Below are 25,304 nucleotides of genomic sequence, written 5' to 3' on the forward strand. Positions count from 1 at the left end.
CTTACGTTCCGTTATATCGGCTAACGTGGCACCAGGAGAACTACTCCGATTGTGCCCCGGTTCGGCCAGGCGAGCACCTTAGTAGAGAAAGCCGAAAACTGACTGTCATGATATAGCGAGAGACTGGTCAACCACTCGATGACTCTACGAATCTTTAGGATTCCTCCGCATTAATGAAGGACCGCTTCCCGGTCAGGCACACACGCGCCCCGAATTCGGGCGAGCGCGGTGCCTCCAGGGGCTATTAAGTAGCCTCAATGTCAAACTCCTATGGCTAAGTGAAAGTGATAAAGCATTATAGTCCGGTTGCCTAGTTCGCCGCGCTATCACCTCCTTTGTAGGACCAAGACGTTGGATTAAGTGTGAAAAGGAGCCTTTTTGCGAACACCCCCGCATTATATGCATGGGGGCTGAAGCCAACGACTGCCATCTTTCAGGTTATATACACATATGCATTAACGGCCGCACATGAGGTATTATAATTCTTGCAAAACACAAGTATAAAAAGTTTTTATATTCTATCAAAATATTCCTTTTACAATATCACATGCTATTCGAACACAACATCCTTTGAGCACTGCTCTTCTATTAAGCGAGCGCCCGGAAGAACTTCCTCAAAGTAGTGCTTGGCAGGTACCCGGCCTTCGTCCAAATCCCGGGATGCGACAACACTGGCCTTCATATCAGCCCAGTATGTCTTGACACGGGTGAGGGAGTCCTAGACTAGGGGGTGTCCGGATAGCCGAACTATCATCATCGGCCGGACTCCAAGACTATGAAGATACAAGATTGAAGACTTCGTCTCGTGTCCGGATGGGACTTTCCTTGGCGTGGAAGGCAAGCTTGGCGATACGGATATGTAGATCTCCTACCATTGTAACCGACTCTGTGTAACCCTAGCCCTCTCCGGTGTCTATATAAACCGGATGGTTTTAGTCCATAGGATAAACAACAATCATACCATAGGCTAGCTTCTAGGGTTTAGCCTCCTTGATCTCGTGGTAGATCTACTCTTGTAATACCCACATCATCAATATTAATCAAGCAAGACGTAGGGTTTTACCTCCATCAAGAGGGCCCAAACCTGGGTAAAACATCGTGTCCCTTGTCTCCTGTTACCATCTGCCTTGACGCACAGTTCGGGACCCCCTACCCGAGATCCGCCGGTTTTGACACCGACATTGGTGCTTTCATTGAGAGTTCCTCTGTGTCGTCACCAATAGGCTCGATGGCTCCTTCGATCATCAACGACGCAGTCCAGGGTGAGACTTTTCTCCCTGGACTGATCTTCGTATTCGGCGGCTTTGCACTGCGGGCCAACTCGCTTGGCCATCTGGAGCAGATCGAAAGCTACGCCCCTGGCTGCCAGGTCAGATCTGGAAGTCCGAACTTCACGGCTGACATCCGCGGAGACTTGATCTTCAATGGATTCGAGCCACAGCCGAGCGCGCCGCGCTGTCACGATGGGTATGATTTAGCTCTGCCGCCGGATAGTGCCCTGGAGGCCGCACACGAGTCCGCTCCGACCTTCAATGCGGAGCCGACTGCACAGATCGAGGACGGGTGGCTAGACACCACCTCGGGGGCTGCAACCTCTACGGCGATGGAGCCGAATACCGACCTTGTCCCTTGTGAAGCTCGTGACTCCGAGGTGCCGGACTCCGAACCTCCCGCGCCCCCTCCAATCGAATCTGATTGGGCGTCGACCATGGAGTTCACTACTGCGGACATCTTTCAACACTCACCTTTCGGCGACATCCTGAATTTGCTAAAGTATCTCTCGTTATCAGGAGAGCCCTGGCCGGACTGCGGTCAGGACGGTTGGGATGCGGACGACGAAGAAATTCAATTCCCACCCACCACCCACTTAATAGCCACTGTCGATGATTTAACCGACATGCTAGACTTCGGCTCCGAAGACATCGACAATATGGACGATGATGCCGGAGACGACCAAGAACCAGCGCCTACTGGGCACTGGAAAGCCACCTCAACTCATGACGTATACATGGTGGATACACCAAAAGAAAGCGATAACGAGGAACAACGGGACGTGGCGAAGGATAATTCCCTCGAAAAACAACCAAAACGGCGACGCAAGCGTCGCCCGAAGTCCTGCCTCGATAACAACGGCACCCATACTGACCCAGCCGTAGAGCAGGGCGAACTAGTGGACGACGAACATGCAACCAAGCAACCAGCCGAACAGGATGAATTGGACGAGCAACCCATTCCCAGCGAAAACAATAGTCCAGACGATCTCACGCCGGACACATCACCGGAGCATAAGAACCTTCACAGAAGGCTCGTCGCCACTGCAAGAAGTTTGAAGAAGCAAAAGCGAAAGCTCAAAACGGCGGAAGACGTACTCAGAATGAGATGGAGCAAAGTACTCAAGACCACAGATAAATACGGCGATAGTCACCAAGCAAAGAGCTACCTGAAGCGCAAGCTGTTGCCCGAATTTGACGAGGAGGCCGTAGAGCCCCCACATTCAAAAAAGAAAGAGGCCGCCTGGCCAGATAGACAACCAGATAACATGCTAAGAGCGGCAAGCGGCGCCGCACACAATCCGGCACACGATCCACATAAGGATCCTCGCAAAAAGGATGGCCCGGTCAGGTCCATCTATGGGCCAAAAAAGAAGGCTCCAGGAAGCAACACAACCCGCCAAGTGTTCGAAGATAACGACACACCCAAATACAGGGGCGCCGCACACCCACTATGTTTCACCGATGAGGTACTGGATCATGAATTTCCAGCAGGATTCAAGCCCGTAAACATAGAGGCATATGACGGAACAACAGACCCCGGAGTCTGGATTGAGGATTATATCCTACACATACATATGGCTAGAGGAGACGTTCTCCACGCCATAAAATACCTACCCCTCAAGCTCAAAGGGCCAGCTCGGCATTGGCTCAAAAGCCTCCCAGAAAATACCATCGGAAGTTGGGAAGAGCTTGAGGATGCGTTTCAAGCAAATTTTCAGGAAACTTATGTCCGCCCTCCGAATGCAGACGATTTAAGTCACATAACTCAACAGCCCGGGGAATCAGCATGCAAATTCTGGAACAGGTTCCTCACCAAAAAGAACCAAATAGTTGACTGTCCGGACGCCGAAGCCTTAGCAGCCTTTAAACATAACGTCCGAGACGAATGGCTCGCCAGACACCTAGGCCAGGAAAAACCAAGAACAATGGCCGCGCTAACAAGCCTCATGACCCGCTTTTGCGCGGGGGAAGATAGCTGGCTAGCAAGATGCAGCACCAGCGACCCGAGTACATCCGAGGTCAGGGATGGAAATGGGAAAACGACCCAAATAGCACGGTGGTCAACGCTGGGTTCAAAAGCTCTCGGCCGAATAACAAAACACTGCCCCTTAAGGACAACAATGACGAGCTATCTAACCTAAACAAAATCTTGGATATGATATGTCAAATCCACAGTACCCCCGGGAGGCCTGCAAACCATACCCATAGAGATTGTTGGGTCTTCAAGCAGTCCGGCCGACTTAACGCCGAACACAAGGGGCTCGACACACCAAGCGAAGACGATGACAAATCCCACAAGCAGCAGGCCAGAAAATAGAAGACTTTCCCACTAGAAGTCAAAACAGTGAACTCACTTCATGTGATAAACAGTGCGGCAACTACTAAAACACGCGCCGCACGATCCACCCAAGCGGAGCCCCGAAATTGGATGTCAAACCCAATTACTTTCGACTATCAGGATTACTCCAGAAGCATTCGAAACGCAGGAGGACTGCTTTGATATTGGATCCCATAATCGACGGACTACAATTCACACAAGTCCTAATGGATGGCGGCAGCGATATAAACCTGCTATACCAGGACACCATCCGCAGAATGGGGATAGACCCTACCAAAATTCGCCATAGCAACACTTCCTTCAAAGGAGTGACGCCAGGCCTTTATGCCAATTGTACAGGCTCTATACTACTAAAGGTTGTGTTCGGTTCATCCGACAACTTCCGTCGCAAAAAGCTAATCTTCCATATCGCCCCATTCAAAAGTAGCCATCAAGCACTACTGGGACGCGAAGCTTTCGCCCGCTTTAACGCGATAACGCATTACGCGTCTCTTACACTCAAAATGCCTGGTCCACGCGGCATAATCTCATTAAAGGGTAACTCCGAGTGTTCCTCGACCACGGAAAACGTGAGACTACCTTGACAGCCACACACTAATCCAACCTTGCTGATCAAAGCCCCAAAAAACAGGTCATTTAGACCTCGGACACGGTTAGGCGAGTCCGGCATAAATAAACAAGGGGCTTCCCAGCCGCATACCTCTTTACAAGGGGCTGCACGTATAAACAATGAGAGCCAATAAAGCTCAATTTTATTCATCTTCCAAATCATACTCTGTTTTAAATACATTTTTTGCATGATATTTTTTCCAAACTAAGTTCTTCTCTTTTACAGATGAACCACGTGCTACACCCGTCCAGGATACAACACAACGGAGACACATGCGCAGACGTGCAGCAGGGACCCGTTGCAAGGATTCTTTTCAGATTAAGACCCTGCGTAAACCTTTCTTACTGTCTCTTGTTGATACTCATCCCCCGGTTTCCTACCATAACCGAGGAGGAGGCTGGCGTTTTGGCATCGGCCGCGTCAGAAGTTCTCGCCTGTACCTGGACACTAGGGGCTTAGGGCATTGTTCTGCCCGTTATCATAAAGTCAGAATACCTTAGGGAGTGTTCGGCGTCTCGAGTTAGGCCTTATATGCATCAACTCCGAATCATGTCTTTGGTCAAATGTTGGGTTTGCCCGGCTCCTGTGTTTTGCTGCCTTACGTTCTGCTCCATCGGCTAACGCGGCACCAGGAGAACTACTGCGATTGTGCCCCTATTCGACCGGGCGAGCACCTCAGTAGAGAAAGCCGAAAACTGACTGTCATGATATAGCGAGAGACTGGTCAACCACTCGATCGACTACTGGAATGTTTAGAATTCCTCCGCTTTGACGAAGGACCGCTTCCCGGTCAGGCACACATGCGCCCCGAGTTCGAAGAGCGCGGTGCCTCTAGGGGCTATATAGTAGCCCCACCATCGAGCTCCTATGGCTAAGTGAAAGTGATAAAGCATTATAGTCCGGTTGCCTAGTTTGCTATGCTATCACCTCCTTCAAAGGACCAAGACGTTGGATTAAGTGTGAAAATGCACTTTTTTGCAAACACCCCCGCACCATGTGCGTGGGGGCTGAAGCCAAAGACTGCCATCTTTCAGGTTATAAACGGCCGCACAGGAGATACTTCAATACTTGAAAGCACAAGTATAAAAGGCTGTTACATTATAAATATGATCTCACAAATCATACATGTCATTTGAACATGACATTTTTCGAGCACTGCGACTCTATTAAACGAGCGCCCTGCAGGACTTCCTCAAAATAGTGCTCGGCGGGTAATCGACTCTCGTCCGAACCCCGGGACGCAACATCGGTGGCATTCATATCTTCCCAATATGTCTTAACACGGGCAAGAGCCATCCGTGCACCCTCTATGCATGCCGACCGCTTCATCGCCTTGATATGTGGCACCGCCCCAAGGAATTGCTGCAATAAGCCAAAATAACTCTTCGGCTTGGGCCTTTCCGGCCACAGATGAGCCACCACATCCGTCATGGCAAGTCCAGACAATCTATTCATCTCAGCCCACTCAGCCAACCGATCGGTCAACAGAAGTGGACACTCCGGACTATGGAATTGAGACCAAAAAAGCTCTTCCATTTCATGATCCTTCTGACTTCGGAAATGCACAACTGCGTCCGCCACACTCGCCGCCAAATCCAGATAAGGATCCTCCGCACCCCACAACTGGCCCAACTGAGCATACTTCGGATCCGTGAACTTCCTACGCAATAGAAAGGGCTTTCCAGCCGCAATGTCTCCGGCCTGACGCAGTTCCTCCTTCATAGCCCGCATTGCAGAACGGGCATTCTTGGCTTCGGCGGTGGCCTTCTTCAGGCCCTCCTGCTCCGCTTGGCGTTCTCTTTCAAGAACCTCATAGCGGTCGGTAGCATCTTTTAATTTCACGGCCATTACGGCCATTTCCTCCCTGCTTCGGTAGTGAGCAGCCTTTTCAGCTTTTAGCTCCTCCGCTGCCTTCGAGGCAGCCGCATCACTTTTTCTGGCTTGGTCCTTGGCTCGAGCAAGCTCCGCCCGAAGGTCTTCCACAGCAGCGGCACCATCTGCATCAAGCATACATGTTGTAAGGAGTGGGCATCAGCTCCCTTACCAGGTGACCGCGGAAAAACCACCTACCTTGCGACTCATCAAGTCGTTTATTGACCAATGCGATGTCCGCATCCGCAACGTCGAGTTGCCGCTTCAGCTCGGCAACTCTATCAATCCGGCTGGCCACCGAACGTTCCGCCACCTGCATAGGAAAGGCGACATTTTGTAACTGAGATTATGATCCTTGGCACACTGTCGCTTTCGACAACATACCGAGTCTAGGGGCTACTATCTATACAGGGCGCACTCTATGTGCAAAACTGTCAAAAGGTATGCCATTTTTTGCGTACCTCAAACCCCGTCAGTAAACTTCCGACGGCCTCATGCAACCCGCTCTCGGCGGATGAGATCCTTTCAATAACCGTACTCATTAATGCACGGCGATCTTCTGAGAGAGACACCCTCTCGAGCAAACCTTGCAGCTCCACCGGCCGTACTCCAGTGGGTGCCGAACTCCCCGGCCCCGCCGGACTCGGGGAGACCCTCCGTGACGACACCTCAGGGTCGTCCGCCCCGCCTGACGGGGCGGCAAATGGAGGCGTTTCGCTCTCCATCATCTCCGGACGAAGGTCCCCCGAGGATGAGCTCTGCTGAGAAGGGCTGAGATCCGAACTACAAGGTAAAAACTTCGGTTATCCTTAGAAATAAAATAGGGATGTCCCTTATTATAAAACTTCCCTTTTTTCTACTTACGGCTCGCTGGAGGGCTGATTCCTTTGGGGAGACTGTGCGGCCGGGACTCCTCCCGACACAGGACCTTCCGGTGCAGATTTCTTTCCTCGCTTCGAGGCTTTGGCCTCCGGGTTTTCGGAAGCGGTCCTCTTCTCCCCCTGGAGGGAGGGATTCTTGATTCCCCCCTTACTGAGAGCCTCCTTAATAGAGGTGGTAGTTTCCCTGTTCACCCCTTCGCCCTCCTCCGAAGGCGCTACCACCAACATTTTGATTAACACGGGATCCGGCGTGGTCTCGGGGAGGGGGGCCGGACACCGTATCAGTTTTGCTTGCGCTATCCACTCCTGTTCAAGGGATAGCCGGTTAAAAGGCAAATCCATGATAAATAAATGGATGATATGTCCGGACACAGGGCTACTTACTTGAGTATCCGGGCGATTGCAGCTTAGGCCAGCGTCCTCGGTCAAGTCCGGACACATTTCTTGTGATCCGAAGAATAGTTTGTACATCTCCACGGGTTTTGTGCCCATGAAGTGTTGGAGAGCTCGTGGTCCCTCCGGATTGAATTCCCACAGGCGGAGGGGGCGACGCTTGCAGGGCAGAAGACGCCGAATCAGCATAACCTGCGTCACTACGACCAGAGTGATCTCCCTTTCTTGGAGGTCTCGAATCCGGCCCTACAATAGGGGTACGTCCTTGAACGGCCCCCAGTCAAACCCTTTGTTGACCCACGACGTTAGCCGTTGTGGAGGGCCCGAGCGAAAGGCGGGCGGCGGCCTCTGCCTGCTGCCCCTGGGAGCGGTGATATAGAACCACTCCTGTTGCCACAAACCAAGCTCCTCCTGAAAAGAGCCCTCGGGCCATGGAGCATCAGCCCTCTTGCTTATAACCGCCCCGCCGCACTCTACCTGACACCCCTCAATCATCTTCGGCTCCACATTGAAGGTTTTGAGCCACAAACCGAAGTGAGGGGTAGTGCGGAGGAAGGCTTCGCAAACGACAATAAATGATGAGATGTGGAGGATAGACTCCGGAGCCAAGTCGTGGAATTCCAGCCCATGGTAAAACAGGAGCCCCCTCACGAAGGGATCCGTCGGGAAGCCTAAACCCCGACGAAGGTGAGACACGAACACGACACTCTCGCCAGGCTCAGGAGTAGGAATGACTTGCCCTTGGGCAGGCAACCTATGCGAAATCTCGTAGGTTAAGTACCTGGCGTCTCTCAGCTTTAGCACGTCCTCTTCCGTGACGGAGGAGGGCATCCACCGGCCCTGTAGGTCGGAGCCGGACATTGTCGAAGGTCTGAAGTGCCCGAATCTGGAGCCCTGGGTGTTGGAACTCGGGGCGAGGGGTGGATTCGATTGAGGATTGAAGAAAAGGAACGGGCCTTGGTCTTATTATAAAGAGGGAGAATACCAAGAGCCGTCCCCGTGACCGTTTGGAACTCGCCTTCGATGGAGGGGGTGTGGCAACGGGCGCGGTTGGGTTACCCACGTCCGTATTGATGGGAATCCCGGAATAAGGGGAACACGATCTCTGCTTCGACAAGACGTGCCAAGGAAACCGCTTCGCTAAACGCGCTGAGGTGGTATAACAAAAACGATTCAAGTAAAGGCTTGGTTGTGGTGTGACGTCACGCCACGAAATACGTCAGCAGATTGAACTTGTGTAAATATTATTCTCTCTATGGTGGAATGTGGAATTTATTTTGCAGAGCCGGACACTATCCTGGTGTTCACAAACTTCTAATAAATTATTCGGAGGAGGAACCCGCCTTGCAATGCCGAAGACAATATGCGCGCCAGACTCGTCATCATTGAAGCCTGGTTCAGGGGCTACTGAGGGAGTCTTGGACTAGGGGGTGTCCGGATAGCCAAACTATCATCATCGGCCGGACTCCAAGACTATGAAGATACAAGATTGAAGACTTCGTCCCGTGTCCAGATGGGACTTTCCTTGGCATGGAAGGCAAGCTTGGCGATACGGATATGTAGATCTCCTACCATTGTAACCGACTCTGTGTAACTCTAGCCCTCTCCGGTGTCTATATAAACTGGATGGTTTTAGTCCATAGGACGAACAACAATCATACCATAGGCTAGCTTCTAGGGTTTAGCCTCCTTGATCTCGTGGTAGATCTACTCTTGTAATACCCACATCATCAATATTAATCAAGCAGGGCGTAGGGTTTTACCTCCATCAAGAGGGCCCGAACCTGGGTAAAACATCGTGTCCCTTGTCTCCTGTTACCATCCGCCTTGACGCACAGTTCGGGACCCCCTACCCGAGATTCGCCGGTTTTGACACCGACAACGGGCAAGAGCCATTTGTGCACCCTCTATGCACGCCGACCTCTTCATCGCATCAACATGCGGCACAGAACCAAGGAACTGCTGCACCAATCCAAAATAACTCTTCGGCTCCGGCTCCCCCGGCCACAAACGACTCGCAACATACTTCATGGCGAGTTCGAATAACCTGTTCAGCTTCGCAAAGGCGGCCAAACGGTTGGATACTGAAAGTGGGCGTTCTGGATTGTGGAACTGTGACCAAAAAAGCTCTTCCAATTTATGATCATCTCGACCTCGGAAGTGTTCGGTTGCGTCTGCTGCACTCGCTGCCACATCCAGATAAGTGTTTTCCGCACTCCACTGCCGGTCTAACGGAGCATACCTAGGATCCCCGAACTTCATCCGCAGCAGATAGGGCTTTCCAGCCGTGATATCTCCGGCCTGACGCAGCTCCTCCTTCATATCTCTCATGGCAGAGCGATCATCCTTGGCCTCGGCAGTGATCTTCTCAAGGTCCTTCTGAGCCGCCTTTCCTTCTTGTTCGAGAAATTTACAGCGGTCGGCAGCATCCTTCAATTTTGTAGCCACCTCGGTTATTACCTTCTTACTCTGGAGTGAGTAGCCTGTTCGGCTTTCAGCTCTTTAGTCGCTTTAACGGCAGCCGCATCACTTTTTCTTGCTTGCTCCTTGGCTCGGGCAAGTTCCGGCCGCAGGTTCCCCACGGCAGCAGCACTATCTGCAATAAGCACATATATTGTAAGGCACAAGCATCGAACTCCTCTTATCAGATATCTGGGGAGCATACCTTGTGCCTCGTCTAGCCGCTTATTTACAGGCGCGATGTCGGCATCCGCCACGTCAAGTTGCCGCTTTAGCTCGGCAGATTCATCAGTCCGGCTAGCCACCGAACGCCTCGCCACCTTCATAAAAAGGTGACATTTTATACCTGGGGTTTTGATCCTCTGTGCGCCATCATTTTGACGACACACAGAGTCTTAGGGGCTACTATTTATACAGGGCACATTTTATGCGGCTCTACCAAAAGGTACACCTTTTTTGCGTACCTTAAAGCCTGTCAGTAAACTCCTGGCGGCCTCGTACAACCCGCTTTCCGCGGATGAAATCCTTCCTATCACCATGTTCACCAACATACGGTGTTCTTCTGAGACGGACGCTCGCCCGAGCAGATCCCTCAGCCTCTCCGATTGCGCACCAGAGGGCACCAGACTAGCCCGACGACCCTTTCCAGGATCTGGACTTGGAGAAACCCGCCGGGACGACACCTCGGGGTCGCCTACCTCGTAAGTCGGTGCAGCTAGGGGAGGCGTCTCGCTCTCCATCATTTCCGGATGGAGATCCCCTGAAGACGAGCTCTGCTGAGAAGGGTCGAGATCCGAACTACAAGATAATATTTTGGTTATCTTCCTCAGAAATAAAACAGGGATACCACTAATTTTTGAACCCCTCTCTTTACTTACGGCTCGGAGGAAAGTTGATCCCCTTGAGGGCGCAATGCGGCTGGGGCAGTCTCCGGCGCCGGATCCTCTGACAAAGATTTCTTCCCCCGTTTCGAGGTCATCCCCTCCGGGTCTTCAGAGGCACTCCTTTTCTTTCCCGGGTTGGGGGAATTCTCGATTCCTCCCTTCTTGATAGTCTCCTTCACGGAGGCGGTAGCTCCTTGGTTCCCCTCTTCGCCCTCCGCCGAACGCGTAATCTCCAGCATCCTGGTTAACACAGGATCCAGCGCAGTCTCGGGCAGGGGGGCTGGACACCTGATAAGCTTTGCCTTCGCTATCCACTCCTGTTCAAAGGATAGCTCTGTTTAAGGGCAACTTTATGATGAAAATATGGATGGTGTGTCCAAATCCGGGGCTACTTACCTTAGCATCCTGGCGATTGCAGCTCAGGCCTGCGTCCTCGGACAAGTCCGGACACCTTGCTTGCGGTCCGAAGAACAATTTGTACATCTTCACGGGCGTCGCGCCCATAAAGTGTTGGAGGACTCGCGGTCCCTCCGGATTAAATTCCCACAGGTGAAGAGGGCGACGTTTGCAGGGCAGCGTGCGGCGAATCAGCATAACTTGCGCCACCACGGTCAAGTTAATATCTCTTTCTAGGAGATCTCGAATGCGGTCCTGCGGAAGGGGCACGTCTTTAGACGGCCCCCAGATAAGCCCTTCATTGACCCATGACGCTCGCCGTGGTGGGGAACCCGAGCGAAAAGCAGGTGGCGCCACCCATGTGGTGCCCCTGGGGGCTGTGATATAAAACCAGTCCCGTTGCCATAAGTAGGACTCTTCTTGGAAAGTGCCCTCGGGCCATGGAGCGCCGGCTATCTTGCTTATGATGGCTCCTCCGCACTCACCGTGCCGCCCCTCGATCATCTTCGGCTCCACCTTGAAGGTTCTGAGCCACAATCCGAAGTGAGGGGTGATATGGAGGAAGGCTTCACACACAACAATGAATGATGAGATTTGGAGGATGGACTCCGGAGCCAGGTCGTGGAATTCCAGCCCGTAATAGAACATCAGCCCCCTCACGAGGGGATCAATCGGGAAGCCTAGCCCCCGAAGGAAGTGATGTGAACACCACGCTCTCACCAGGCTGGGGAGAAGGAATGGCCTGCCCTTGAGCAGGCAGCCTGTGCGAGATTTCACCGGTTAGATACCTGGCATCTCTCAGCTTTCGCACGTTTTCTTCCGTAACGGAGGAAGGCACCCACCGGCCTTGAAGGTCGGAACCGGACATCGTCGAAAGTCCGAAGCGCCTGAAACTAGAAGCTTTGAGTGTTGGAACTCGAGGTGAGAGGCGGATTCGATTGGATTGAAAGAAAAGGGAGTCGAGCCTTGGTCTCTTTATAAAGGGGTTGAATACCAAGAGCCCTCCCCGTAACCGTTTGGGACTCGCTTTCAATTAGAGAGTCATACCAAAAGGCACGGTTGGGTTACCCACGCCCGTATTGATGAGAATCCCGGAATAAGAGGACACGATCTCTGCTTCGACAAGACGTGCCAAGGAAACCGCCTCGCTAAACATGCTGAGGTGGAACAGTAAAACGATTCGAATAAAGGCTTGACCGTGCCATGATGTCACGCTATGGAATACGTCAGCAGATTAGATTTGTGCGGGAATTATTCCCTCTACGGTGGAACTTATTTTTGCAGAGCCGGACACTATCCTTGTGTTCAAACATCTTCTATGAAGTATTCGGAGGAGGAACCCGCCTCGCAATGCCGAAGACTATTGGCGCGCCGTACTCGTCGTCATTGAAGCCAGGTTCAGGGGCTACTGAGGGAGTCTTGGATTAGGGGGTGTCCGGATGGCCGGACTATGACGTTTGGCCGGACTCCCGGATTGTGAAGATACAAGATTGAAGACTTCGTCCCGTGTCCGGATAGGGACTTTCCTTGGTGTGGAAGGCAAGCTTGGCGATACGATATGAAGATCTCCTCCCACTGTAACCGACTCTGTGTAACCCTAGCCCTCTCCGGTGTCTATATAAACCGGAGGGTTTTAGTCCGTAGGACGAACAACAATCATACCATAGGCTAGATTCTAGGGTTTAGCCTCTCCGATCTCGTGATAGATCAACTCTTGTACTACCCATATCATCAATATTAATCAAGCAGGAGTAGGGTTTTACCTCCACCGAGAGGGCCCGAACCTGGGTAAAAACATCATGTCCCTTGTCTCCTGTTACCATCCGCCTAGACGCACAGTTCAGGACCCCCTACCCGAGATCCGCCGGTTTTGACACCGACAGGGAGGTTGACTGGCTTTGTGTTCCTTCCGCTGCCACCACTTATGCCAGCTCTCATGCTCTTTCTGCCTCTTCGTCTGCGTCCTTCCAGCAGTGGCATCATCGACTTGGTCACATCTATGGCTCTCGCTTGTCTTCCTTAGTTCATCAGGGCCTCTTAGGGTCTGTATCTGGAGATGTCTCCTTACATTGTAATGGTTGCAGACTTGGCAAACAGACTCAGTTAGCTTATCCTACTAGTGCGTCTGTATCTCAGCGTCCTTTTGATTTAGTTCATTCTGATGTCTGGGGTCCTACTCCCTTTGATTCGAAAGGTGGTCATCGCTACTATGTTTTGTTTATTGATGATTTCTCTTGCTACACTTGGCTCTACTTCATGAAATCTCGTAGCGAGGTTCTCCTTATATACAAACGTTTTGCTGCCATGGTTCACACCCAGTTTGCCACGCCCATTCGTACTTTTCGTGCTGACTCCGCTGGAGAGTATATCTCTCAGCTGTTGCGTGGTTTTCTCGTGGAACAGGGTACTCTTGCCCAGTTCTCCGGTCCTGGTGCTCATGCTTAGAATGGTGTTGCCGAGCGAAAGCATCGTCATTTGCTTGAGACAGCTCATGCGCTGATGATTGCTGCTTCCCTTCCACCCCATTTTTGGGCTGAGGCTATTTCCGCATCCACCTATCTCATCAACATTCAGCCATTGACTGCTCTGCAGGGTGGCATTCCTATGGAGTGTCTCACTGGTCGCTCTCCTGACTACTCAGCTCTTCGTATGTTTGGATGCGTCTGCTATGTTCTTCTTGCCCCCCGAGAACGCACCAAACTGACTGCTCAGTCGGTTGAGTGTGTTTTCCTTGGCTACAGTGATGAGCACAAGGGCTATCGATGTTGGGATCTTGTGGGTCGTCGCTTGCGCATCTCGCGTGATGTGACTTTTGATGAGTCTCGTTCTTACTACCCATGTTCTTCTTCCTCGAGTTTCTCTGTGGATGACCTTTCTTTCCTTCTCATTCCCGATACACACTGCTATGTGCCTCATGTGTCATCTCTTCCTCCGGCACCTCTCATTGCTTCTCATTCACCACCGACCTCGTCTTCTCCATCCTCCTCCTCCACCTCTCCCCCATCCTCCAGTCTGTCGCCCTCTCTCACCATTTCCTCTCCACTATACTCGACGATCTCGTACTAAGGATGTCACCTCTGACGAGCCTTCCACCTCTGGTGCACCTCCTCTCACACCTCCTCCGGTTCATAACCTCCGTGCTCGGCCTCGCCCTCCGCCTGATCGCTACTCCCCTGATCGGTACGGTCTCTCTGTTTTGACTGAGCCCACTTCCTATCGCACTGCCATGACTCAGCCTGAATGGCAGCTTGCGATGGCCGAGGAGCTTGCTGCCCTTGAGTGCTCTGGCACATGGGATCTGGTTCCCCTCCCTTCCGGTGTCCGTCCCATCACCTGCAAGTGGGTCTACAAGCTTAAGACTCACTCTGATGGTTCTCTTGAGCGCTACAAAGCTCGTGTTGTGGCCCGTGGCTTTCAGCAGGAGCAGGGGCGCGATTATGATGAGACATTCGCTCCTGTGGTCCACATGACCACTGTCCGCACTCTTCTTGCTGTGGCTTCTGTTCGTCAGTGGTCTATCTCTCAACTTGATGTTCAGAACGCTTTTCTCAATGGCGAGTTGCGTGAGGAGGTTTATATGCAGCCACCACAGGGGTACTATGCTCCTGATGGTATGGTCTGTAGACTTCACTGCTCCCTATATGGTCTCAAACAGGCCCCTCGCGCCTGGTTTGAGCTCTTCGCATCTGTGGTGACCGCCGCTGGTTTCTTGCACAATGACCATGATCCCGCACTATTTGTTCACACGTCTCCTCATGGTCGGACTCTTCTCCTTCTCTATGTTGATGACATGATCATCACTGGTGACGACACTGATTACATTGCCTTTGTTAAGGCTCGCCTTTGCGACCAATTTCTTATGACTGATCTTGGTCCACTTCGCTACTTTCTTGGGATTGAGATCTCCTCGACCTATGATGGCTTCTACATCTCCCAAGAAAAATATATTCAGGACCTTCTTGCTCGCGCTGCTCTCGGTGATGAGCGCACGGTTGTGACTCCTATGGAGCTCAACGTTCAGCTTCGTGCCACCGATGGTGACCCTCTTCCTAATCCCACTCGCTATCGTCATCTTATTGGCAGTCTTTTCTATCTTGCTGTTACGCGTCCTGACATCTCCTATCCTGTCCACATCCTGAGTCAGTTTGTTTCAGCCCCCACCTCTATCCACTATAGTCATCTCCTCCGTGTTCTACGATATCTTTGTGGCACGATCTCTCAGCGCCTTTTCTTTCTCCGCTCCAGCTCTCTTGAGCTCCAGGCTTATTCTGATGCTATCTGGGCTAGTGATCCCTCTGATCGACGCTCGCTGTCTGCTTATTGTGTCTTTCTTGGTGGCTCTCTTATTGCCTGGAAGACCAAGAAACAGACTGCAGTTTCTCGCTCGAGTACAGAGACTGAGTTGCGAGCCATGGCGATGTTGACGGCTGAGGTGATCTGGTTACGGTGGTTACTTGAGGATTTTGGTGTGTCTGCTACTACCTCGACTCCCTTACTGTCAGACAGTACTGGCGCTATCAGTATTGCGCGTGACCCGGTGAAGCATGAGCTCACCAAGCACATCGGTGTGGATGCCCACTTTGTGCGTGCTGCTGTCCAGGATCAGACTCTCGCTCTTCACTATGTGCCCTCTGAGTTACAGTTGGCGGACTTCTTCACCAAGGCACAGACTCGAGCGCAGCACGGCTTTTTCCTCTCCAAACTCAGTGTCGTTGATCCACCATGAGTTTAAGGGGGGTGTTAGATGTGTATCCCCATTGTACAAGGGGTTTTCTGCACTTTAACACACATGTATATGTAATGACCTTTGGCCCTCAAGAAATACTAGTTGCTGATTATCCAACAGGGAGCATGTGTACGATGTACACCCGTGTCGACATGGCCTTGATGGCAAGGAGTGCCATGTCGAGGCGGCTGTCAGTTGCATCGGTGGGCACAACCACAGAATCTGTTAGGCCGTGTGACCCTTGGAACGCGTGGACCAGTGCCGAGAGAATGCCGATGCCATATGGTGAGTCCTCGTGCAACAGGATAGCGGAGTGCCATGCGAATGCCTCGAGAATGGCCGCAATAGGCGTGGCCAGCAGAGAGTTGCTGTTGGCTGCAGTGTGCAAGAAGAAGCGTCCTTGTGATGAACTCGATGTTGGCATGGTGACAGAGAGAGAAAGTATCGGGATATTGTTGTGTTTCGCCATGCTAGCAAATAACTCAACCTACGCTGATGTCTGAGGCCAGATGATTGCTTGCACGAGTGCATTCTTGTTCATGAGCTCCTCTGCTGTAGAAACATGCATACACCAAAAATGAGTATCAGTAGATGGTAGGAGGGGAGCGGTTACCCACTTTTCAAGAATATAAATATCAAACATTAAGGATGCTACTTTACAGTATGCATATGCTACAGTAGAGTTGGTGTCAAACTAGGAGGCAGTCCAATAGAAGCAGAGAAAACTATTCTAATTATTTGACATTTAGAGGATGCTAGAAGCAATTCTACTAGTGAAAAGGGTAAAAAGGGAGCTTCAATGTGGTACTTCTAAGTTAAATAGTTCATGAACTTATTCAGGAGTTATTTTCAGATGAAGATGGTGAAAAGAATGAAGATGGTTTTTTTTATGATGTAGTACAGGGATTGGCTAGTCTTATGAGTAAGATAAAATTAATTGGCAGGAGCTAGGGTAGAGATTTTCCTATGGGGTAGAGGTAGGAGAATAGTATTCTGATGGCAGGCATGTTCTGAAATGCCAGAGGGTTAGGTGAAGAAGTAAGGAGGAATTTCCTTAGAAATGCTATATATTCACGATTAGATGTTGAGATATTTAGGTGTTCAAGAAACTAAAAGGTGGTGTTCTAATTTAAATGAACCGAAAAATAAAAGTTGTAGATTTATGTCCTGGTGCTTCAGTTTCACTTTCATATCTAATTGGAGTTGTTAGTTTCATGGCATAAATTGTAGCGATAGCACCACAACAGAAGTTTCTACCTTTATCCCTTGTGGCCTTGACGTGACGAGCACAAATTGCTCCTAAGGACTAATGCTCTTGGTCTCGGGATACATGGAATTTAGTTAACATTTATGGTGCTCCATGTGTTAGATATAAGAAAATCTTCTTAGTTGAGCTTGTGCATGTTTTTGATAATGATGCTTTGCCTATTACAGCTTGTGGTGGCTTCAATGCTTAGAAAAAGGAATGGATTCATTAGATAGAAGATTACCTAAATGGTGGCATCTTTTCAATGCTATTATCGCGCAATGGGAACTTAGAGAAATAGAGATGGCTGGGAGACGATATATGTGAAGTAATAATACAGAACATCTGAAAATTCGATATGGCTCGTACTACCATATAGTACTATTATCTGAGCCACTGGTCTACCTCGAGATCGCTGCACACTAATGTATTCTCTGGCGTATTGCATTCAGAGGCATAAATATCAAATAGTGTCCATGATGTTTGTCTGTTGCCATTTAATGCAATCAACAGCACTGGTCTTTTACGGTCTACTCCCACACTTGTTTTGCTGGACCGGAACCACCACACAGCTGGACCGCTCGGCTGGCATGAAGTCTTACGTTGTAAGCCACCACCACCATTTATTTACTCCATCTACTCACCTCGTCGAGAAAGTTGCTCCAAAAAACATAACGGGAAACTAACCTCGTCGCTGAAGAAATCCGGTGCTGACCAGGCCAAGCCGGAGGTCATAACGCCAGAGCTAGGCCAGCTGAAGGATGAAGCCATTGCTTTTGCTTTGCGAGGTGTTGCACTTGAGCTTGCTATGCAGGGCACGCGGCACACAGCAGGGTCAAATTGCTCCAGCCATGTCCTCGCAACAATTCAAATCATAGTTACAACCAAAAACGGACATCAGCTTACTGGAACACAAGCACATGTGTGTTCTCACTAACTTTGAATCGAAATAGTGCAACCCAACATATCAAAAACAGTAATCATTACAATCCCAACATGAGTTACATGTCATACAAAAATGGTCCCAAGACACGACAGTCTTTTCTGCCCCAGCTTGTATAGCACATGTGTCAGACAAGCCCCAGTTAAACGCGACAGATTTTTCAGCAACACAAATGTTCCCGCCACACCACACTTGCCGCACTTCGCTTCCTTCCGCTGCGCTTTAGGAGCATCTCCTCGCTGCTGGCATGTTTTTCTCTTATGAAACTAAGTTTTGCAAATGATACAAAAATCTACTCTTGCTCATGCCTTCTTACGGCGCCTTGTCCCTCGTGTTTGTACGCCTCCCTGCACTCCTCATCTTCAGGGATGCTCCCAACCAACTAAGGAGGTTGTTGTGCCGTCAGCAGTTACTGCCTACTCAGCTACCTTGGCGGCTTGCTTCTTGGTACTAGCACGGTCCTCAAGCCCAAGCCCGTCCTGACATGCTCAAATGGCGCCATCACCACCATGGCTTGCTCGAACAGACCCATCAGTCTTTCATATGCTTCCACACTCACGCCTCCGAGCCTAACCAGCTCTAGCGCCTTGACATGCATTTTGTTATGCTTGAATGTTAGCATGGTGGCACAGAGCTGGTCTCGCTGGTAGTGCCAAAGATGATCTGGCAAAACATCCCACGCATCTCTTGTCCACCTTTTTACAATGTGCCTTTTTGGTATCTCTGTCATGCTGTGATAGTCCATAACATATGTCATGCAAAAAAATAGTATAACTTTGCTCCCAGGATTGGGCTAATGACCGGCTTCACAATTTCTTTACTTGTGCATATCTTAAGAACATGACAGCATAACATGCTCATATGTTCAAACAACACACATTTGTATTCAAACTCTGCTCCATTGTCAATCATCTTCACCAGGAAAACAACCCTTCTCCATTTCTCCCTTCTTTTAGACTGGGTGTTTGTTGCCCTGTATAGTTCATTCTGCATGTAAAACATTTTTTGTCAGCTCACTCATTCAAGACTAGAGTACACTCTTCGTCACATAACATCTGTAACTTACAATCCTGGTTCTTTTCTCCTCATAGCTCTCATTGGACTGGCGATCGAACTTTATCCTCGTGTTCTCACGCACAGGTCTCGACAAACCAACAAGAATATTTGTCAGCACGGTACATCTTAAATTCAGCCCCAGCAAACTTGCATATATTAGGCCGAACTCCCTACCAAGCATCCACAAACAATTTCCTTGATTGTTTTCCACTTCTCGGGATTGAGCCGGCTCTTTCCGTATCTAATACTGAATCCGTGCTCCCAGGAATACAAATTGTAGAAGTCGTATGCCTGCCCAACTCTGACTTGATAACTTCTTCCCTGTCCCTCTCCGCAAATCCTCTTATCGTTTTCTCTAGAGCGCCCATTCTGCTAGCGCATGGTATTCGCTCCATTAGACTCGTGCCCACACGAACACTGTCGAACAAAATAGAAACAAGATTCAGTGCATAGACGGCGGGCTCAGAACCCTGCACTTCTACTTCCCTTCTACCAGAACAGCAAAAGAAATCAGAGCACACAAGACCTAATCACAGCATGCGAGCATTAGTACTTCAACACATCTCGCATAACAAACATGATGGGCTTATTATATTGTTTTCAAATCCCGAATAACACAAGCACAACAATACGAGAGTGGGTGCAGGAAAATCACTTGGCGCGCTTGGTATTGGTGTAATTCAATACAGAGGTGTAAGATTTACAGGTGTATTTTACTGGTCATGATTGTTTTCTGGCTGCAAATGAAACCGGCCGGTGGAGACGTGTATTTCTTCTACAGGTGTAGTCTGAAGAAAACGCTAATCCAAACAGGGCATTAGACTTTTTTGGGGGTCTTACCTTTTGATCCAACCCGGGTGGTCGGGGATCTAGTTTGATTGGAGACTCGGCTGACTCTGCGGGCGCACTGCCCTGACTATCCGCATCGTCCCGGCCGGGGTCGACACCATTGAAGTGCGCAGCCACAGACGACTCCCGCACGCCTACCGGACCGCCACTAGCGATCTCGCTCCCGTCGTTCAGATCCGAGCCAGCGGGGACAACCCCATCGGTGAAGATTGACCACCTACCACAGCGGGTCAGAGAAATAAGCGAGGCGGCGCCGAAGCTAACAAAGCAAACACTACAAAGCGCCGCCGGCACAGCCACACAGCCACACAGCACACGCCGGCACGGCCAGCCCGCGGCACAAATAACGCAGAGGATTGGGGAGGGGTGAGAGAAAGGGGCAGCGGAGGATGGGGTGGGCAACGCCGCTCATCTGCATACCGGATCCATGGGAAAATCACCACCGGCGCCGCCAAGCATCGCCGTCCTCTCGATCTCCATCTCCAGCCGCCGTCCTCCTGTCTATATTTCCGCACTCAGAAACCCAACCAGCCGCCACAAAAACATCTTGTGTGGTTCATAAGAAAAAAATTCTGGACCGTGGTCCATGTACAAAGCGTTATCTGTACCGGCGGTCCATGTCGTCCAATGCGGCCCAGTCCGCACGAACCCAAGTACCCAACCATCATGCCGTTTCCGTATGTCCTGTAGTCCACCTGCGTATCTCGGGTAGTTTGTACGCCCTGCGCAGAATACAACAGTTTTTGAAGCTCGCACCTAAAACATTGAATGTGCTGGCAGCATGTCAGATCAGTTGATGTATGGTCAAGATAATAGGACTATATGGTAGTATGATCCATATCGCTGCTTTCAAGAACATCCTACTTTTGAAAAGCTAGATAGGATTCTTGTTTCTTGGTCTTCGGAACATATGTTTGCTTTGGTGTTTATGAGAGTTATACCTAGGAATATTTGTGAGCATTCCTCCCTTGTGTTACATTTTATCATGTCTCAACAGAAAGTTGAAAGGCCTTTCAAATTTGAACTATATGTTGCTTCCTTGGAGATGATCGTGATCCTTTAGTTAACAAAATCTTGTTTAATTATTTATGTTGTTGATGTGCATTAGAAAAATGGTAGTGTAGGGCTAGGAAATTAATGAAGACACTCTTAATGGTGTAATTTAAACTACTTGTGGTTTTATAAGAAGCAGAAGAAAGTGCTTCTATTTCTGTAAGTGAGATTTACAAGGAAAGTGAAGTTTTGGGTTTATCACTTGAGAAATATACTCTTAGGGCATCTCCAAAGGAGACCCTTAAAGCTCCGGTATATGTCCGGGTTGTGGTCTCCAGATCGTTGGTGGCAACTTTTCTCATCCAATGGGGAGACAGTTAGATGATCAACTTTTGTCCTCTCCCCGTCGTGGACGCTCGAGTTGGGTGGGTGTGTTCTGACGGCGGTGCTTCTCGGTTGGCGGTGTTCGTGCACTGGCCGGATGGCGGCGAGGCGGCGGTTGGATGCGGGAGCTGGCTAGGGCGGTCCGGTTTGGATTCCGGCAGGTCGCTTCCGGCTGACCTGGTGAGCTCCTTGCGATGGGGGAGGCCACTACTGCGCCGCGTCTGCTGGAGCGCGGCGGCGGGAGCTTCACGAGCCCGATCTAGGCCCGGCCGGGCAGTTGGCCTGGTGTGCTCCTGTTGCGGCCGATCTGCTACTGCTTGAGCCAGTGGAGGTTGTTTCCTCCTATGTGGCTGTGGTACTGTCGGCCCCTCTCTATGGTTGCTTCATCTTGGTCCGACCGGCCTCGCAGCGTTTTCCCTGGTGAGACGTCGGTGGTGTCCTCAAGACTGTGTTGGGGGCATGTTGGTGGGTGGCAAGCATGGTGGAGCCGATGGTTGGTCCTGAGTTCTGGGTGTGTGGGGCCAGAAGAAATCTCTGTCGGGTCTTGCTGCCACCGACGCAATGACGCATGTGGGTGCCGTGCCGCCGTCCTCTTTGAAGGGCGTCGAGTGTACCTCTTCCCCACTCCAGTTCGTGTACCGGGAGAAATCCTAGGATTCGTCCGGGCAGCAGCTTCGTCGTCGTCACAATCCTTTTTGAAGGTGTTGCTTGGTACGTGGCAATTTGAAGGCATAGGAGCATGGTGGGAATTCTCAGAAGGGTGCAGCGGTTGCATGAAAATGTCGCTTTCGTCGATCTGGCGCTGTTAGCATTTCTTTCTCTTGTTTTTCTTCTTTTTTTGGGCATCATTGTGTTGTTTGCCCCAGCAATGATCTCATAGTTGTATTGGGTGGTTGCTATATTAATATAGCTAGGCAAAAGCCTATTTCGAGATTTGTAAAGAGGAAATCATATGGTCTCAGAGAGACAGTGTTAGGAAACGAAAAGAAAAAAACATGTCTTCACAACAAGAGATGAGGTTATATATATATACCCAAGCCTCTATTTCAGGCAAAGATTTTGCTCTAAGGTTTAGCCACTTGTGTGAAAATGATGTATGGTGAATACCGCATGTGACACATGCTATTTGTTTGGTACCTTCTGGTTTACAAATGCCTTGTAGATTTAAGGTTTCGTTTCAAAAAATTTGGACTGGTGTGGCGTTCGGTTTGGTTGGTTTAGTGTTTTCTGTTTCCTCCAATCAGTCTCTATCTTCAATAAAGGTGTGTCTGCTCCATGTGGTGTGTTCCTTTCCAATCTTGCTTTCCTCCCTTGCGTTGTTCTAGCATGCAGGTTTTCAAATTTTGCTTTCCTTCTCTGCGCCGTTCTAGCATGCAATAGGTTAGCATGTGTTTGCATGGCAGGAGAGCCACGTAGAGCGGGAAGAAATGCGCAAAGCGATCGAATGGAAACATGCTGTGTGCTCACAGATTGGTCTTCGCTTCTCCTGTCGGTTGGCTCCGCATGTCGACCTCCCTCTGGAAGACTCGCGCGTTGTCTCGACTTCACCGCCCACCGCTCAAATTGCTGCTTCGCCGCCGTACCTCCCTATATAGGCCGTCGAGCTCACTCCTGCACCATTATCCATCTCAGCGGCGCCTACACGCGCCGGCGGCTGTGTGAGGCCTCGGCCAGCAGGGCCGGATGCGGTGGTGCTGGAGGTCGGCGAGGTCCTCATGGCGCGCGGCGTGGCTCACAACGGAGCCCGCGCTCCGCAGAGCCCCACATCCATGGCGACGGCCGGCGCGATACTATGGCAACGAGCACGAGACCATGGATGGGCTCACGTAGTGCGGAGACGGCGGTGCAGGTGGCTCGCAGTTCGAGCGTGGGCGGTGGGCATCGGCGGGGCTCACGTGTGGTCGCGGCGGTGCGCGGCCAGGCGGAGCTCGGGCAGCAACGACCACTGGTGCGTGCACGCTGTGACCATGAGCGGCGACCTGCGGCATGCGGCAGCGAGACTCTGCCTAATCTTCTCTGTCGTCACTATCTCGCCTCCTTGCGACCCTCCCCATCCCACCACCGACCTCATGTCTCCCCTCCCGGTTGAGCTCCGCAATGCATCTCCTCTCCCCATGGCCGAGCTGGTGGCAGGAGCCATCGGAGATGGCGTACAGGAAGCGTGTCCGACGCGGCGGAGGTGGTTACCTCGAGCCACATAAGCACAATTGAGTCCTGGAGCCGTGGAGCGGCGGCAGCAGCGGCCGCCATCCCGGCCGCCGGCGTCCACTTCCACGCCCAGGCCATCCAGGAAGACTGCCATGGCTACCACATCTCTTCCCATGGCAGTCTCCGAGATGTCAATCGAGTTCTTCCACCAACGGTGGCTGGAGCCTCAAAGGAACGCCCGTAGTGACGTGGCGTCGAATTGGAGCATCTGATGTCCATGGGACAAGGCGTCGTCGAGATCCAGCCTAGCGAGCTGCAGTTCATATGTAAGCACACAAGATTCCCCCCTTCCACATCTGTAGTAATTTATTAATTCTGAATTTTGGATCCGTTTCAACCGGCAAACAAATCCAGTCGGCGCTAAGCGTTCGTGTGATGTCTCCCTGCTTGCCCTGATTTCTTGTTTTGCCCGGCCGCGTCATCTCGCCGGCCATGTATTCATCACTTCAGCGGGTATGGTGTTAGGCAATAAGTACTTTTTTGCGTTCCTTTTCCATTGGGTTGGTCGGAGCATAGGCTTTGTGTGAATTTCTAATATCGGCGTTTGTTCTGAGTAGGGCTATGATGTGGAAGCTCAGGTTTAATTTGAAATCGGTGTGTTATCTACATAGTTGGGTCCATAAGCATTGTGTTTAAATTATATATCGGGCAAATTGTATGATTCTGATGTAAGATTGGTTGTATTATTGGAGATGTATGTCTTCTTCTTTCTCCGATGATTATGCTCTTCCTAACTGTTATATCTTATTTGAAAATGATATATTTCCATCTTAGTTCAATGGTGGTTGAATAATGGATTTCAACCCCGCTGATGAAAACTGTGTTTTGTAATACTCATTTAAAATTACCAGTTATATTGGTATAAAGGAAATGAAGTTTTATCAAGCATTTGAGATTATCAGCATTTGTTTCATAAGTTCTGAACAATTCTTTGGCTGACAGAGAGAAGATGAGATTAAATAATGTTTCTCTGTTTATCAAACTCATTCGACGCCAACCAGGGATAGCTGTGATCTAATAATGCTATATCAGGTCCATAATGATAAGGAAGTTTCTCTGCAAAGAGGGGTGCTGCAATCAATAATGACGGGACTACACCTGGGGATAGGTGAGTTCGTCTGTTTATTCATTCCAGGAAGCGAATTTGCATAAGGAATGTTTTTTTTAACATTTCAGAGATGATTCAAATCCAAAAGATAGATAGCTACTTCTGCAGTGGTTTTTTGCTTCAGCTATTGGCAGGGAGGCTGATAGTGAAACTCTCCCGTGTAATATGGTATGTTGGTGCTAAACCCTCCACTTAAATCTGTTTACAAGATCATTTCTGAAGCCTGCAATGTTTGGCTACCCAATACTTCCCTTCACCCTCAACATGGTATTGGACAGGGGAGGCTGGTGTATGGGGAACATCCTAGACTACTACAGTTCAGGCAATACCCAAGATTCAGAGAACATCGTAACTACTACAGTTCTAGAGGGAAGATAGCACGGCTACCACATAACAAGATATTATGTGAAGGGGCACTCAGATAACATAGATGCCTGCATGGTTGGGAACTCCAAATCTGAACTTCACAAAATGACTGTAGAATGGAAGTATCTTGCACTTCCAACAACTAGAAATGTACATTGTGAGGAACATACTTGCATGTCAGATGGAAAGGCTTCTTTTTGTAGTTTTTTCTGAAGTTTTTTTACAAGCTACACTGATTAATTTGAGCTAACCGGTTACAGAGTAGTTAATTTGGCTATCATTTGAGTGAATTGGGTTCTTTGATGTCATTAATTTGC

The 25,304-nt window shown here is 50.2% G+C and overlaps 1 long non-coding RNA gene across 1 annotated transcript; it reads right to left on the minus strand.

Moving 5' to 3' along the window:
- Positions 1 to 18,849: 18,849 nt before the first annotated feature.
- Positions 18,850 to 20,547, minus strand: LOC123162667 (uncharacterized). Its single transcript, XR_006481406.1, has 3 exons — positions 20,349 to 20,547; positions 19,920 to 20,145; positions 18,850 to 19,496 (listed from the first exon to the last, which is right to left on the minus strand). It is a non-coding gene; the product is annotated as an uncharacterized lncRNA (long non-coding RNA).
- Positions 20,548 to 25,304: the final 4,757 nt, after the last annotated feature.

Source organism: Triticum aestivum, chromosome 7B (genome assembly GCF_018294505.1).
Source record: "Triticum aestivum cultivar Chinese Spring chromosome 7B, IWGSC CS RefSeq v2.1, whole genome shotgun sequence".
NCBI classification, from domain to species: Eukaryota; Viridiplantae; Streptophyta; class Magnoliopsida; order Poales; family Poaceae; genus Triticum; species Triticum aestivum.